Source organism: Camelus dromedarius, chromosome 12, assembly GCF_036321535.1.
Source record: "Camelus dromedarius isolate mCamDro1 chromosome 12, mCamDro1.pat, whole genome shotgun sequence".
NCBI classification, from domain to species: domain Eukaryota; kingdom Metazoa; phylum Chordata; class Mammalia; order Artiodactyla; family Camelidae; genus Camelus; species Camelus dromedarius.
In genome coordinates this window covers 46,406,382-46,411,513 of record NC_087447.1, presented here as the reverse complement: position 1 = coordinate 46,411,513, position 5,132 = coordinate 46,406,382, and the positions used below count along the sequence as shown (strand labels likewise).

Here is a 5,132-nt window from a genome sequence, read left to right as displayed (position 1 = left end):
CAGCTATGTTGACTTTGACTGGGCTTGCTTACGTTATGGTTATTGGCTGGCTGATGGCTCATCTACGTTGGCCTTGGCTGGGGTAATGGGGTAACTCAGCTCTGCTTCACGTATTTTTCATCCTTCTACAAATTAACTTGAGAACGTTCTCATGAGGATGGCAAATGTGCAAGACAACAAGAAGAAACACTCAGACAGTTTATCCAGGTCTGATAATCTCCCCTTCACTGAGGCAAGTCACTTGCTGTCATTGCAATATCTGTTACAGGAGCTATTATGGGGATATCCCAGTTATTATGCCTATTTTCCTGGTTGAACAAAATGTAAAGGTGGCCTTTCATGACCCCTTTCAATATGTGTAAACTACATAAGAAATAGACCAGAGTTCTCTCTGCTTGCTTGCAGAATGATCAAGCCAGCACCGTGCAATATTCTCATTTTCTTTATTTTCTGTGAAACATTTTTTGCAACAATTTCAAAGTTGTTGAGCTATTGTGTCTCACCCCAAACTCAACCTACTATACTCAGCTTTGTGATGGTGGATTCAGGACTCCGCAAACTATTTCTGTCCTTCAGGCAAGCGTTACGTTATATCCAGCCTCATTTCCCACCAGGCCACCAAACCTGCTCTGTGCTAGGGAAACGTGGGGCTGCTGAGGAGTTTTCAGGTCAGCTGTCTATCCATGCTGCTATGTCTTTGCCCATGGTGTTCCTTTGGCCTAGAATGCCTTTTCTTCTTTCTTTCTCCTTCCTCTGCAGTAAACACTTTATCTTATCCTTCAAACACAATTCAAATTCACCTTCCCTGTGAAGTGTTCTGTGTTAGTGTTTGTCCTTCCTCTAAGTTTCCACAGAATTTTGTGCATGAAGCTATTACTGAACATTACATATCTTTATGGCTTGCTAGATTGGGATTTCCTTCGGGTAGAGATCAATATTTTTCTTTCTTTGCAATAATGGGGCTAACGTGATGTATGTATGTATAATAGATGTTTGATGAATGAAAGTGAATGAAAATCACATGCAGAAAGGAGGGAAGAAAATATAGAAGCCAGAGACAGAAGCTTAATTTGTAGTTGGTTACCGTGTAATGCTGGAGGAGTAGCCATTTTTAGAAGGTGCATCAAAGATTCTCAAAGAAATGCAGAGAGCGAAAGCCGAAATATAGCAGAGACAACTCATTGCACATTTACCGGCTTGATAGTGAGAGTGACTTGAAGGACCTACAAGTCCCAGAGAGTCAGGCAGGATGCTCTCTATGTGAGGGCAGGGACTGGGGCTTCTCAGTGGGGACCCGCAGTTGTGCCCTTTGGACCAGAGTTGCCAAGTGCTGCCTTATTTCATTGGTCCTGGCCCCGCAGACGATGGGGTTGACCAGACATGGAAGCAGCAGGTAGAAGGCGCTGAGCAGGTTGTGCACGTCCTGGGAGACCGTGCGGGCCACACGGTAGACAATGGATGAGGACATGGTAGAAGAGTAGACAGTGAAGATGACCAGCAGGTGGGAGCCACAGGTGTTCAAGGCCTTGGAACGTGCTCTGCCTGATGAAATTCGAAATGCAGCGTGGATAATGCGGGACTAGGAGGCTCCGAGTAGCAGCATGTCCAGGACTCTGTTGAAGATGCAGACAGTGAGCCCCACAGTCTTGTTTAGGGAGATGTCCCCACAGGAGAGCTTCATCAGGGCCATGTTCTCACAGGCAAAGTGGTGGATCACATCTGAGTGGCAGAAGTGAACCCGGGAGGCCAACCCTACCACTGGAGCAACGATGCAAGTGCTTCTGGTGGCTGCCACCCCTACCAAGCCAGCCAGCAACTGGCCTGCCACTATCTCTGGGTAGCGGAGAGGGTAGCAGATGGCAACAAAGTGGTCCAGTGCCATGACCAGGAGGATGTTGCAGTCAAAGACAATGAGGAAGTAGATACAGAACATCTGGACCAGACAACGAGCCAGGGAGATGCGGCTGAAGTGCCTGCAGAAGCTGAACAGCATGGAAGGCACCACGGTGGTGGCGGCACAGATGTTGACAGCCAGGAGCAGGGCGATGAGTAGGTACATGGGCTGGTGCAGGCTCCTCTGGGCCACCACCGTGTGGATGACCAGGGCATTGGCAGAGACAATCACCAGGTAGAGGCTGAGGAAGGGCAGCACCAAGAGGGCTCAGGATTCCTTCAGCCCTGGGAAGCCCAGCAGGAGGAAGCTGGTGTAGGACACGTTGGAGCTGCCATTGTTCCACCCTGACATCTTCCCTGGGGAGCAGGATGGCTCTGGGGATGTAAGAGGGGCAGGAGGCCTGGTTTCTGTACCTTGGCCCCCACTAGGGCTTGCCCCAGCTTTACCAGGCTTTGAGCTTCATCAGTTTCTAGTATTCCTAGAGAAAAAATGAGAGATTAAAGCTCATAGTTTAATGAGATACACATCTTTCATTAAATCTTTGTCTGCATTTCAAGTAAATTCTTCAGGGTAGATTTTAGATGTAGAATTACTGGGTCAAATGATATGAACATTTTTGAAGGTGCGAAGCAGATTTCCAAGAAAGTTGTATCAATCTTGTCACTGAATCACTGGTGCTAGTATTAAATTGCCATGACTGAAAAAAAACTATTTTAGTACTTTGATGGTTGAAAAATACTATCTCATTTTAATTTGCATGGTCTATTTTGTGAATTTTCTTTTTGTGTACTTTGCCTATGTACTATTAGGGACTGTTTCTATTAGCAATTTAACTATTAAAATCCTTATCACTTTTTTATCCATTGAAACAGATTTTCCAAATCTTAGTATTTTTATCTTGTTTATGATGTTATTAAGACTAAGAATTTTAAATTTATAAAACTGAATCTATTGACATTTCTGTTTGTGAGTTCTTTTCTAGTTTTAAGCCTAGCAAGTCCTTCCTCATTCAAAGATCAAAAAGATAGTATACTATGTTTTATTTTTCTTTACGGTATGGCTTAATTTTTATGTTAAGTTTTAGTATACATGGAATTGAATTTGATATGTGACATGAAGTCATGATCAAACTTGGTATTTTCTCCCCAAGTAGCTAAATAATTGTCCTTTTTTCCCATTTTCTCCACTGCTTTGTGTTACTATCTTTATCCTAGTTTAAGGGGTTGTTTTATAGGTTATGATGTTCTGTTTGTTCTTGTGCCAATAACATGCTGTTTTTAAAATAGAGCTCTATTGAGATATAATTCACATATCATATAGTTTGCCCATTGAAGTGTATCATTCAGTGGTTTTTAGTAAATTCAGAGTTGTGCAACCATTACCGCAATCAACATTATCACCTTAAATAGAAACCCTGTACCCCTTTGTAGACACTCCCCATTTTCCCCATTCCCTAAAACCCTGTGCAACCAGTCACTAATCTACTTTCTGAGTCAGTGGACATGCCTACTTTGGACACTTAATGAATTCATACAATATATGCTTTTTAATGGCTGGTTTCTTTCACTTAGCATATTTTTAAGGTTCATCCATGCTATAGCATGTATCAGTATACCATTCCTTTTAAATGACTGAATAATATTCCATTGTATGGCTATACCATATTTTATTGATCCATTTGTCAGCTGATGGACATTTGGGTTGTTTCCACTTTTTAGGTACTATGAATAATCTTCTCTGAACACTCATGTACAAGTTTTTGTGTGAATATATGTTTTCATTTCTCTTGGAATTGTTGGGTATAGGAACCCTATGTTTAACCTTTTGAAGAGCTATCAGATTGTTTTCTAAAGCAGCTGTACCATTTTATATTCCTATGAACAATATATGAGGGTTCCATTTTCTCCACATCCTTACTAACACCTATTATTACCTGTCTTTATTATTCTAGCTAGCCTAGTGGTTTTGATTTGTGTTTTTCTGAGAGTTGATGGTGTTGAGCATCTTTTCATGTGCACATTGACCATTTGTATTTTTTTGAGACATGTCCATTCAAATTCTTTGCCCATTTTAAATTGAGTTGTCTTTTACTGCTGAGTTGTAAGAGAGTACTGTTCTATTTTAATCACTGTAGTTTCATAATTTGATTTCTAATGAAACATCTCTACAAGTACTTTTGTTAATTTTTGTTATTCTCAAATTTCATTCTTCCAACCTTTAGAATCATTTCGCCAATTTTCAAAAATAAGCCCATTTTGAATTTTAAAAATTGGGATTTCATTAAACCTATGAATTAATCTGTGGAGGACTGACACCTTGACAACATTCAGTCTTTCCATCCAGTATCAAAGTGTGGTGTTCTAAGTCTTTAAGTCTTGATTTATATCTCATAGCAGTTTCTGAGTTTTATTTGTGTAGGTCGATGACAGTGGGAACTCTGACCGCTTCACTCACATTTACATTCCAGGAACCTAAATATAGAGCCTGATACATAGGAGATAGTAAGTATTGGCTGAATAATGGATAGGTCTCCCACATTGCTTGTTAAGTTTATTCCTAGGTATTTTGCTATTTGTTACCATTGAGAATACAATAATTTTCTATCATATTTTTGAATTGGTAATATCTTATATAGGAATGTTACTGATTTTGTACATTTATCTTATATACTGCTACTTTAAAAATTCCCTTATTAATTAAAAACATTTTCCAGTTGATCTTATTGGGTATCTAAGGGAGAATTATCCTTTTCTTTTTTCTTTTTAAAAAATAATAAATGGACTTTCATTTCTGTTTTGCATCTTTTTTCATAAACCAGAACTTCCAAAATAATCTTAAAAAATGATAAGAAAAGGTATGTTAATTTTTTTTCCTCAATTTTATTAGAACTACTGTTTCTATGTTAAGTGTGATGTTGCTTGTTGGTTTGAGATTTTTCATGTTGATGAAGTACCTTCCTGCTTCTAGTTTTTAATAATGAAAAAAATCAGGAATTTGTGTTTAACATTTTCAAATGCTTTTTTGGCATCAACTATAATTAGCCAATGCTTTTAAAATTTGACTAATTGACAAATATATAAAATACACTACGGTTATATTTTTAAGTACTGTCAAAATTGATTTGCTAGTGTTTTATTTAGAGTAGAGCTATAGGTTTCTCTGTTGGAACTATCTTTATGAGGTTTTGGTATCACAGTTATGCCAGCTTCATAATGAATCAATTCAGTTTCCCTTTTAA

The 5,132-nt window shown here is 39.0% G+C and overlaps 1 pseudogene; it reads right to left on the bottom strand.

Annotated features, from left to right (window-relative positions):
• Positions 1-1,240: 1,240 nt before the first annotated feature.
• On the bottom strand, positions 1,241-2,245 carry LOC105096508 (olfactory receptor 52K1-like; annotated as a pseudogene).
• Between the last annotated feature and the right edge of the window lie 2,887 nt (positions 2,246-5,132).